At 39.4% G+C, this 13,025-nt stretch overlaps 1 long non-coding RNA gene across 2 annotated transcripts in view; it reads left to right on the top strand.

The window, feature by feature from the left end:
- The window catches only part of LOC127059662 (uncharacterized), a 176,580-nt gene that overhangs the window by 69,076 nt on the left and 94,479 nt on the right, over positions 1-13,025 (top strand). For both annotated transcript variants that reach the window (XR_007777668.1, XR_007777669.1), the window contains exon 3: positions 3,408-3,572. This is a non-coding gene — a long non-coding RNA (uncharacterized LOC127059662). The remainder of the gene's footprint in view (positions 1-3,407; positions 3,573-13,025) is intronic.

The raw sequence follows: 13,025 nt of genomic DNA on the forward strand, positions 1-13,025 counted from the left end.
AACAATTTTTATCTCTAGCATAGTAGAAGAGACGCAGTGATCCATTCGCCTAACAAAAAAATAATTTACAAATCAAATACCAATGGTTAATGTGCAGGAAATGTTTTCCAGCAAATGGGAGGTCATAGTTCAGTGCACTGGAATCAAGCAGGGAGGTGAAAAAGAGCCTGATTTTCAGCAGAGCAGGTGACCACCAAGTCAGTGGTATTTGAGATTGAGGTACATTTGATTCTTCCTTTTAAGTCTATTTCATTGTGAATGTAAAGTTATCAAGGAAACTGTGTGGATTTTAAAGAAGGTATATGTGTCCTTTTACAACAGTGCTGTTTAAGGAGTCACAAATTCTAACTTTCATCCCATAATGTAAATATTTGAAGTGGATCGGTATCAACATGACAAAGTGGAATTTCTTTCCTTCTCACTGTCCATCATCCTCCCCTCCAGGGTGCTGTGGAGCAGCAACTCCTACAGTGTTGCCCTAAGCAGAGCCATCATTGTTCTGAAGGTTAAAAGTACGGCCAGGGGAGGATGGTTGGGGTTTGCTGTAGAGGTAGGGATACCTACCACAGTCACTGCTGAGCAGGGCTGCAACAGGAAAACACAGGAAGTGAAGGTATTTGGCTGGGTCATGGGTCCACTAAATTTAGGATCTGATGGGCTAGAGGAGAGAATGAAAAGACCTGAGTGTTTTCATAACAGAATTGATGAATGCACTGAGCAGCTGCAATGTTTAGTAGCTTTGCCAGTCAAACCCTCAGTTTTCTTTGCTGCCTTTTTTTTTTTTTTTTTTTTTTTACAATGGACTGAATATCTTTTGTGGAATCTGACACTTGAAGCACAAACATTTTAGTCATTGTTTTACCAGGGGGAAATAAAAAAGGTAAAAATTTCTTTGAATGGAACTGATTTTATTTATGTATTGAGTTACTAGCCATGCCAAAATACCAACATTTCATGAAACTCCATGACTTCATATAACTTCATTCTATCAGTGTGCTGAAAAAATGAACTGTTTGTTTGAGATACCTTCCCTAATACCTCCTAGGAAAATCTTGATGAGTTAATTGAAACTTACAGGACTTAATGAAGATTCAGGCTTTGGTTTTAATCTATTCAAGTTGTCCAGCAGGAATTTAAAGTGTTGAAATTCAAATGTCTAAATTCCTGGGGTCTAAGATGTGTATACAAGTGTTTGCACAAGGGGTGGAGCAGAGGTGCCCCCAGGGAAGTACACTGAGTCTGGTAGTGGGGGAGCAAAAGAGCATGGTGGGTGTTACAGTGAAACACTATTTCAGAATGTTCTCCTGAGTGCAGAAACAAGAAATATTAGAAGTTTCATTTCTCAAAGTTTTCTACTTTTTTTTTTTTTGAACACACACATAGATCTGTCCTCTGGTGAGGAATTCCCTAAGTTAAACAACACTGTATGAAGAAATATCTCCTTTTATCAATCTTTGATTTGTCACCTGCAAGATTCATTTGCTAGTTCTTGCATTGGTAACTACATGTAGCAATTGTTTGCTGTTCATCTTTTGCACGCCCATCATGACCTTGGAGATCATAACCGCATGTTCCTGATAAATCCCTGTTTTCCAGGCTGAGCACTCTCAGACTATCTTGTTATTCATTGTGTGGAAGGTGGTCTATTCCTTTGCCCATGATTATTACTTTTGTTTTTACATTCTTTAATAGAATGTATTGATTGTTTGAAGAAGGATAATGGACTGAGAATAAAAACCTGGGAGATGGGGACTGAAGGAAGATTTGAGTTTGTATTGTATGTTGTAATGTGGGTTGAGAGGGGGAGGAGAAATGTGTTTGAAAGATTTCCATTCTGTTCTTTGTGTATGTGTGTGTGTGTGTGTGTGTGTGTGTGTGTGTGTGTGTGTGTGTGTTTGTGTTAATAAAGTCTTCTTTCCTTTATTCCTAAGTTGGAGTTTGCTTGCTCTGTTTCTGGTCACATCTCACAGTAGACACCAGGGTGGATGTGTTTTCATGGAGGCACTGGCATTGTGCCCCGTCTAAAACCATGACAATTTTATAAGATGGGGAAACCAAGATTGCGGTATTTGACCCGTGGGCACATGATGGGCTGTTTAACAGGGAATGTTGTTCTTTCCTGTCTGATTCCCGATAGTATCTGCTGTCTATTTGTTTTCTGGCTGTACTGGTAAAATTCTGGTGCCTGTGTTAGGGCTGATGTACTGGGATGAATTCACTACTATGTGTTGAGTTATTTAGTAGGCTCTTCCTACTCTTTACCCTAAATAACCTTGTGCATCTCTGTTTCCTAATCCAGTTTCCTCTGCTAATAACTCACAGTCCTGCACTTGGCCAGGCTGCTTAGAAAAAGCACAAGTGCCATTGCAAACTTGCTGTTTCTGTGCTGAGGGTGTTTGCCTGCAGCTAAAACAAATTCCTAAACCCATGGGACTGATCTGTCATGCATTGAGCTGCTTTCTCAGCTTTCCCTTCCTCTGTTCCCTCCCTAACAGGGAGGAGCATTCCCTAGAGCAGGGAGTTTGCCTCCCCTTTTAGGCCTGTAGCCACAAAATAATCAACTAAAATGTAAATTGAATGGGTAATTAAGATGGACTAACACAATCTTGGTATGTGGTACTAAAATGAATGAATCTTTTGCAATTAAAAATTATGACAGGAACCCTGTATCTGTCCCCTCTACTTGCCAGCATTAGTTTTTGCACTTGCCAGTGTCATACAGAATGTTGTGAGTAGAATAAATCATTATCACCTAGGTCATCTTTGCTCAGGTTGGTACCAAAAGCCACTTTCACTGTGAGTGTGGTTAATTGCCAATGGGAACTGGCATAAACCTAAAAACTTGCTTTACATAATTCAGTGAATACCTATGCTAGCTACTGAGAGCTCAACAGCAGCTTGGAGATTAAAGGATGTGTTGTCCATGCAAATTTCATGGTGGAAAATAATTTCTTACTGATAAAATATCTGGCAATTGCTCTTGCAAACTATACCAAATGTGCTTATTTGTTGCTCTTAAAGAAATGTGTCTTGCAAGCATCTTCCCTGCTCTTTATACGTGAACACACAAATGCACCTTGCAGAAACAATTCTGAGATATAATTGCATTCTATTAGTAACTCCATTAGATTTACATCTTTGAGGGCAGACTTGCTCTAAAATGAAGAACTGCACGAGATTCACATTTGTTCCTTCAGACAGGAAGAACTTTCAGATACCACAAGGAGGGGAGAGAGTGTTACCTTAGCACACAGTTGCTCACTTGCTGTCTCCTGATCCCCATCTCTCTCTTCCTCTCCCCTCCTGCGTGACCAGATTGTTCTCTGAAATGTAGTTGTGTGATTTTGCTGCAGGCAACTAGTTGAGTTATAGGTAAATTGCTGCTTTCTCTCATACCTGTATTTCAGATGAGTTCACAGAGAAGATTAAGATAAACAGTGGAGGCTAATAATGAGAGCCAGGAAGGATGGTGAGGGGAAATCACACAGAAAGAATTGGCACCTTTTTTCCCCCCACCTTATCTCTGTTACATCTTGTGATGGCACAAAGATATGCAAGAGACATAGCACTAGGTAAGTGATGAGAATATTTTCTTAATATTGAGTGGACAGTCATTATTTTGTTATTAAATATATTTATCACAATGAATCTTTCCACATAAAAGGTTATCATTTCACCATATTACTCCTAGAGAGCTCCATGAACTTGAATGCTTTTCAAATTATTTTAGTCTTTTGGAAAGGGAATTATTGGAATGATTTCTAGGTTAAAAAAAAACCTTAAAATATTTCTGACACTAGCCCAGAGTATTCTTTAATGGTCTTTAACTTTTCTCTACATAAGCATCCAGTGCATATTGGTGAATTTAACTTTTTTATAATGTTAACTTAAGCCCAGAATTTTTTCCTTTGCTCCACTCTTCTTTCTGCAGCTCAGTCAGAATTAAGAATTTGAAGTAGGTAACAATTTGAATTTGTCATTGAAATAGAACCTGGCACCTTGCAACGATCTCTTCCAGTATAAAAAAATTCATCTCATGGATCCCAGCATTAAAAAAACCCCCAAAATTAGCTTAAAAATGTCAACTGTTCTATAGTAGCTTCCTCCCTAGGATGAAAGATGTTTTTAAACATTAGTGAATTCTCACAAAGGTTCTGTAGGAGGGAAGTTATTTCAGTTATTGGAGCTGACAGAGGAAACCTCTGGCACCAACTGGAAACACTCCCTGACCCCCAGCCATGCAGCAGCCATGAATGGTCCTTCACCCAGCAGCTCCTTTTCTAAGATGAAGAATTTGAGATGATGGAAAAAAGTGTCTAAATGATAAGTAGACGAGCAAGTAATAATAATAATGTGCTGCAAATTCAAGTTGATGGCAACTGTTGTGAGTTCAGACTGAGCAATGCAAGTATACTTTGAAGAAAGCTTTATGACTGGAAACGTGTAATGGTGATGTGGAGCATTTGACCAGCAGTGTCTTGAGCAAGCTCCTTGCAGGATTAAATTGCAGTGGACCAGCTGGAAGCTCTGATTAATAAGCAGAAATATTTGTACTGGTATCCCAGCTTCAGGGCAGTACCTATGAAAATGTCTTTGCTGGGGTGAAAATTGGATGGCACCAGGCTGCTCAGACTAATTATGAACATTTGGAGCTGAAGAAAGGGACAGAGTTTTCATTGGCAAATGAGATATGTGTTCTTAATTTGAGAAGAAAATCACTTTCCACTTCTGGGGTTTTTTGAATTTTGAATCATTCTATGAAAGGAGAAAAATAGATTAATCAGCTATTGTAACCTGAACCCAACCAAATCTAGCATTCATTCAAAAATTCCTACTGATCTAGAAGTTCTAATTGTCAAAAGAATTGCTGTTTGATTTCAGTATGTTTTGTGTTAATGAAATCTCCAGAAACTATAACCCGAGATGTTTGCTTTTGTCCTCATTTCCCTCTCAGTAGTACACCCCTGTGCCTAAAAATGACGTGATTTACAATTTCCCTGCTACCTGCCTGGCAGCTGTAGGGGTGCAGTTCCTGAATTTAAGCTTGCACATGGCCTCTCCTTTGCTGCAGCTTACAGTCCTATTTATTATAGCTGTTGTTTTGGGGATGTTTGGAACAGAATGAAAACCTTGACAAGGTGTCTGCTTGCAAAGGCCTGTCAGAGGCAGGAGGGACATTCAGCAAAATCAGCTGCAGCTTTATAAGCCCAACACTGGCCAGTAGCAGACTGGGAAAAGTCTCTTCTGCCCAGGATCCAGGTGGATGAGCTTTGTCTTCTGTGGCAGGAGTGGTCAGTGCAGGCTGCTTTTGCCCATGCAGAGCCTGTGCACATGGAAAGGGCCTCTTGCTTCCCTGCAGGGACCTATTGAAATGAAACCTAGAGGTAATAGTTTCCAGTCATAAAGGAGCCTTACATTCAAGTCAGTTTTTCTAGTCTGTGCTGCAGTAGTTGAGCTTTATTCATGCTGTTCTTCAAGCACCCAGAGGAACAAGATGTTCCTAGCCAATATTTTACTGCTTCTCGTGCTCTTTATATTTGATGAAATTTTTCATGAATATATTGAAAAAAATATCCTGAATCAATAATTTTCCCTTTGAGTTTCTCAATTCTTGGTCTCACAATGATAATTCCAAATATTCCAAATATTGTATTGATGTTTGTGAGTAGATTCTGGATACTCTGAACAATGTGCCTCCTGCTTCAAAGAGTTCATGATTTAGGAGACCAAAAGTCAGTGACAGCTGAGAAGGGCAGAGCAGGAAGGATTTGCTCCAATTATGAACAGTGAAAATTTGTCTTGCAAGGTCATAAAGCAGGGTTAGCACACCAGTTGCATTCCTTGACTATAAATTAGAAATAACTCATGAGACTGAGTGTTTATTTTAAAGGAAGTAGAGATGCTTTTTGTGTTCCTCAGTGTAGATTTGGAGATATTCATATGGTTAATACAAATTTAGTATTTTGAAAGGTTTATTCTGAAGGGATTTTCATATATGTGTCCATTTTCCACTCAGATTGAGTTTCTTGTAAAGTTGTGTGGTTGTAGGTACTTGACTCCATTACAGAAGTTATAGTAACTCAAGCAGACAATAGATCTTTATGAAAAAAAAAATCAGAAAGTTAAAAGTAATGTCTGGCCCTAATATTGAGTGGTGAAAATGCTCTCAGAATTTCAAGAAGATACCTATGAAAATCTTTAATAGAAATGCTATTAATTGAGTGCTACTTAAATTAAACCTGTGAACCCACACAAAGACAAATTCTGGAGCACAGATTCAACATTGGGATTGGTGGCTGGGTTTTCAGACTCAAGGTCAAGCACTGCTCTGGATTTCCGAGGCTTGGGGAGAGAGCAGTCCAGTTTTTTAAACACCTCTTGTGGCTGCACTGGATCTATCTGGAAGTTCTGCATAGCCACAGTGGGGTTTTAGGAAAAGTGATGTGTCTTCGTGACCTAAGGAAAACAAGTAAGGAAGAGCCTGTCCCTGTTAACATCTTTCCCATTCACTGATGTGTTTATTTTGTTATGTGTACAGCAAATCCCATTTAGCTTTCTGGTTATGGGAGATATGGTAAAAAGCTTGAGAGTGTGGAATTGTATTCCTTGGATAAAGTTCACACCTCAAATAGACCTTAAAGAAGGCATAAAACCTGCTCTGGGTTCTCAGTTGGGAGTTAAGTGGAACTTAAATGTAGCATAGACCATAGATTGGCAGATAACAATGAATTTCATATATAGCAGTAGCTAATATGGAAGTATGAATTCTTTACTTTGCATTCAAAATACAAATTAGGATACTAATGGTAGGGATGGCTATGGCATGTTTACCTGAAAATTGTGGGGATGTATAGAATGAATAGCTGCCTGGAATGTGGCATTTTCATTTTCACCACCAGACATTAGTTTTAACCTTCTGCATCCCACGGGGCTTTCTACAAACAACACCAAAAACGTTCTTCAGTGATTTATATTTATATTTTTCTGAAAAGGTGAAGCTCATAGATTCTATTTAGCTGAAAATTTATTTAGGCGACTGTACAACAGCATGCAGCATGTGAAGCACAATAACACAAGCCAATAATTAAAGGAAAAAGTTACACCCTTTTAAGGGTTCCTTTTTTTTTTTTCTAACTGCAAACTCTTTCTGTAGCAAATGTAAGCATTGTGAAGAATGATAATGGGTGTCCCCTTCCCTTTAAACTCCTTCCTGCAGAGGGGAAAGCATGAGTGTCTTACAATGGCCTCTTCCTTCCCTGCCTCTCCCGGGAGAGGTGAAATTCATCCTTGTTTGGGAGCCCTCAGATCTGTCAAGGCTTTGTTTCTGTGCATGAAGGTGAAATCACTCAGGCACCTCTTCCCCCCAGCATGAGGTATGAGCTGTGAGCGTGGCCAGCCATGTGACCCCAGACCAGAGCTACCGAGAAACAGGAGACCCTGGGGGCAAAGTGCTCTGAGGCTGCTTTTGAGTTCCACTCTTTCCAGTGGGTTAAGTGAGTCGTTACCATGAGGTTATTGCAAAACCCTGTGAAATATTGTTGGTAGCTGGGTCTCTGGCACCAGGAGAGAATTCTGCTAATTTTTTCAAAATTCTGGCTCATGTTACAGTGGAACTGAGGATAAAATATCTATCTGTCCTTCCTTCTATTTTGCAAACCCCTGAACTATTTAGCCTGCCCACACATTGTGGTCCAAAGCATTGTGTGTTTTGGATTGTCTAAATTTTTATTTTGGCTTTTTGAAAGGTATACTATTTATATGATTTAGGATGCTTAGTGGCATGCATACTAATTGTAGAAAAATCCATCAGATATTACCCAGTAGACTAGAGAGGCTCCTTCCTGGCTGTTATGGTCCATCAGGTAAATACATACTTTGGAACATGTACTAATGTCAAAAACCATGAGTTATTTACCCAGGAGATGCTGTTCCAGCATGCTGGGCAGATGTGTATCTAGGGTGGGTTTTTTTCAACAGCTGATTTTTAATTTTTTTTTTTTTTTCAAACTGAGAAGGCTATATCAATTTTGAAACAGCTGCCAGGACAATTTTTTTAAAAAGTACACACAGTTTCAAAGCTAACACGTGCCAAGCTGTGTGCTGTTATTTGTATGCATTTATACAGCTCTGTAACATTGTATATAATGGACTCTGGAACCATTTTCCTATTAAGCCAATATATCCCTGTGGTTCTTATGTAATGCTGGCTTTGTCTGGCTGGTAATGGAACAGATGGATTGTTGTTGCTCGCACCCAAGCACTTGGGGTAGTCAGACCAGTGCCAGGTCTCCATTTTAATTCCTCAGTGTGGCCCAAGTCCTTCTAGGAGATCAGGAACAGTATAAATGCATTGCATACCTAATGTAAAATGTGTGTTTTCTCTGCATTAACCCCTTCATTCCTGAAGCTGAGGTAGCCATTCACTCTTCAGGTTCTTTTATAGCTGAGTAATCTGGGGTATGGAGAGAAGCAGTAACTTGTCTGGCCTTTCTCTCTATTTTGTCTCACTCCCTTGTGTTTTTCTAAATAGTGCATATTTAGAAAAGATAAGCAGATAAGGAGACAACTTTTTGTTCTTGTCATTGGTCAGAAAACACTTTCTGAAATCATCAGGAACACAGATGTGTGGACCACAGCATCATCTGAAACATGAAGTGTATAGCCCAATGCATTTGAACATGCCCTCAGGATTTGGATCTCTTCTACCTGAACATTTTTGGTCTCCCTTTCAAGACCAGATTTCTGGGGATGCAAGCACTTGAATTTAAGTGTATAAGTTGAATTCAAGTGTGTGCCATAATCTTTTTCCTCTTTGATTTTGCTGCCATCTCCTACTCTGACTTTTCTAGGAAATGCATCCTAGCTTGGCATGGCATTTGCAAAGTTTCAGCATGCAGCTACAATTGAGAGGACAAGCTGCAGCTCGAGGCAGGGCAGTGCAGGGAGGGGAAGGGGGTCCATGGCAATCTTTTCTGCAAGAGTGCCAACCGCACGGCTGTATTAAATGACACAGCACTAAAGCCAGAAGACCATTAAAATGGTCTGAAAATGGCTCTGTTACACAGTTATCTTTATGACTTAGTCATATCTGTATCTGGAAGGACTTTGGCTTTCATTCATGTGCCAACCATGTACTACAACAATTAAAATACTACACTCATAAAACCCTGGCTGCGGCATGCGTGTGCGGCTCGATTGAAGCTCAGCAGATGAGATTGTGATCACATCCCCAGCTGCAAAAAGAAAAAAAATCTGTGATATTTGGAGCAAAAACCAAGGCTGATGGTAGTGTTATGCTCCATGTTCAAAGTGTCATTGCTGGCCAGTGATTTACATCTTGCATGTTCACTGAGCAGCCTTTCTCCTGTGTGTTAGTTTGGACGACAATGCATTTTTTCATATGGGAGGAAGCAACAAAATAATAGAGAGAAATTAACCAATCAAAATCATGGTAAATAAAAGTCTCTCTCTCTCTCTTTCTTTCTTTTTAAGGCTCAAGAGGCAGCTGGCACTCTCAGGCTTTGTTATACTGAGGAAAGAGAACAGCAAAACTGCATGCAGTATAGAGTCAATGTCATTGAAACTAATGGCATGAATGATCTCACACCATTGTAGTGAGACGGAGATTTACTGTGCTTAGCAGAGAACCCATATTATGGAGAAAAGCATCGATCTACTTCCACATTTTATTCACATGAATGACAAACAAGTTATTCACTACTATGCAGTCACATTCAATCCCTCAGTGTCTGAGTCACAATGCCTCCCAAGTCCCTCACACTTTACAGCTGTGCAGAGCACCTAGCCAATAACTATTTGTCTCCACTTTGCAACCAACAGAAAAGGTTTATTAGCCCCTCTTACTTGACCATTTTACACTTTAGACTTGTGTTTGCTGGATAATTTTAGCCACAGTGCTTGATTCCTACAATAGCATGTCCATTAATGCAGTGTCCTCTCTCTCCCCCTCTATTTCATGATAGGCATTAGGCAGGTGGGGAGAGAAGCTGTGGTTACATTGCCAGTTTCACTTTTTTGATCAGATTTTGACATTTCCATGGCCTAGGTGTTCTGCTTGCAAGAGCTCAGTGCCTGTTTCCTATGCAAAGAGTACAAATAATAGTAGGTTAAAATAAATGAAGATAGGCAGGGAGAGAGAGATTAAGTGTAGTATGGATGATTTGTTCTTGGTTTTTCTGTATTTATTGACTAATGCCACCTGATAGGGACCCTTTCCTTTGTTTTTAACTCTAACTTTGGTACAGTAATGAGATGTCATAGTGGTAAATATGGCAAAAGAAGGAAAATGCTGGCAACTTATTTCTGTTTCAGTGGGGAGAGTTAAATGATGGTGAAGAACAGTCCAGAAGCACACAGTGCATTGATTTAATTCCCTGTTTCTTTATGTTACAGCACCTGGGCAAGCCCTCCTTAGCCATGAGAGGATGCTCTTGGTACACAAACTTTGGATGAGCCAGAGTCCCTGCCACCATCCTCCTCATCATTTTCAATGTGGCCTTTAGGGCAGATTGAAGATTTGACAGGGAAACCTGTGTGCACTGTGCTACCACCCCTGACTATTCTAATGGCCTTCTGGGAAACGTGAGATTGATTTTATCATTTCCTTCCAACAGGAAAACTCACTTTTGAGCCCTTCTTCATCATCATTGTAGCTCCACATGTGTAGGACTCTGCATAGTCACCTTGTCTTTGTAAGCTTTGTTGCACACTCCTTAATTGCACACATTTTCTGTGGAGACTGCAGAAAACTGTTGGTTCCCAAACTTCAGTCACATCAAATCTATAGCTACCTGTTATCATACACTTTGTATCATTGATTCTTCACTTGTACTTCTTAGGGAGTAAAAACACATCAGCTTTCAAATTGCTAATGTTTCATAATGTTAAATGATTTGTCCCAGAGGATCTGGTGGCCAAGTCAGGAAAGGAATTTGTCTTCTAAATGCCTGCTCTCATTCTTAAAGGACACTCCATTGAGTTTCTGCATCCCCGTGATATGAACTCTGAATATAGTGTGGAATAAATGGAAAAAATATCTTAATATCCTCGTTGCTCTAAGGAAAAATGAAATTCTGCATTTCTGAATTTGTCTTTTTAATACATATATCTGGTTGCATCTTACAACCTCCTTCTCAAAATGGGATCAAATAACTGCAAGATTTTGACTTCAAGAATAAGAAACTTTTTGTTTTAAGGTTGTCTTCCTGCTGGGATCTCAGGACAGTAATTTCAGCATTAGCAAGATAGGCTGTTGAATTTCTTGCTCTTAAAAATTTACGAGCTTGGCTGATTTTGAGTTACAAGCAACACAATTTCAGGTCTTATAAACCCTTGCAATGCATTGTGGTTTCAAATGGAGGGAGTGGGAAAGAATTTCCCACTGATTGCACAATGACCTTATCAAATAATTTAGTAAAGGAAAATAACCCAAAAATAATTTCTGAGAACTGAGCTCTAGACACACAAAGTGCTTTAGGCTTGCCCTTCCTGGGGGAAAGGAGGCTTTGTCATTTTAGATCTGCAGGGAGGCAGGAGCAGAACAGGCTGAAGAACCTAGTTTTTGAAAGGATGCCCTCACACCTTCCCCCTATGAGTGAGGCAGGAGGGGTTGATTGGTGCATGGAGACCCTCCCTCTGCAGACACACTTTTTATGTGCTTAAATTTCATCTATCATTTGTGCCCACCTCTGAGATTTAGCTGGGAAATGCGTGGCTCCTTTTGCCTTTTCCTGAGGCAGGACACATGGGATAAAATCCAAGCTGGTTTCCAAACAAAGCCAAGCCCTGTGCAGGCTCCTGGGGGGTGACACACGGGGCATGTATGGCAAGCAAACATTTGCCTTCAATTCCACTGCAGCTTTTAGAGTTCTGGTTCCCCTGGCATTTTTATCTTTCCCTTGTCCCAGTTAATCTGTGTTATTGTCTCTTGCTAATTCCCATCCAAATGTAAAATGGAAGTTGCAATCAGTTAACAATTTGGTCTCAATTATACAATTACTTTTCCTTCAGTTGTTCAGATGTTTTCTGTGATTCTTTGTTTTCCCATTTCCACACCTTGGAAATGAAGAAAAATAGGATTGGAAGAAACCTCAAAAGATCTTCTAATCTATCCCTCTGCCCCAAGGTGGGATCAATTATATCTCCATCATTCCTGGCAGATGTTTGTCTCTTGCTTTTGAAGTCTTCCAGTGATGGTTATTCCACCATTTTTCCAAAGCATTAGCTCTTTAAGTCAAAATGAAAAGTCCTTGAATGTCTGGTTTAATTTTAAATCAGCACTGCAAAGGACTGGTTGTAAATGTGCTGTGGAATATGACTTAAATAGGATATAAATTGACTGTAACCTTTGGGTATATAACTGAAATTAATCTTTGCAGGGGGCTTTATGTAGGACTTAAATTAATTTTTAACTAACTCTGCTATCATGAATCTTTCACAGCTTTTGCAATTCTTTTAAACATGATAGTTCTTGCCATTTGATTACAGAAATTAGTTTAATTATAGATTGATGTCAAATGCATGATGAAACACAAATATACATTCAGAAAATTTAAATACAAGTTATTTTACCTACTCAACACAAACAGATTCCTATTTGATAAATGCTTGTTTATAAGAACTGCCAATTTTATAATTCTAGTCTTAATGAGAAAACTAGCATACCTGTGTGTCAAGGGTTGGATATTCTTAGCTTCTGTGTACTTTGTATGTTTTCTATTTATATAGAATTTGCTACTAGAAGTGTGCCATTGCTGCTGGACTGAAAATATATCCAGTGACATGGAAAAAAGCAACTGTTTTAACATTTTAAGATCTGGCAATCTTCTGCAGCCACCATTATGATATTCCTGGTGTTGGGGGTCTTTTGAATTTCTGAAAATGCTGGAAGGTTTCTGATAGAATTGTATTAAAATTGTAGTGGATCATAAATCAGTCAGCCATTAAATAGGAAGTTCCTGGGGGGCATTGATACTGAGGAATTAAAGAAAATCCACATTTTGTGA

Source organism: Serinus canaria, chromosome 5, assembly GCF_022539315.1.
Source record: "Serinus canaria isolate serCan28SL12 chromosome 5, serCan2020, whole genome shotgun sequence".
NCBI classification, from domain to species: Eukaryota; Metazoa; Chordata; class Aves; order Passeriformes; family Fringillidae; genus Serinus; species Serinus canaria.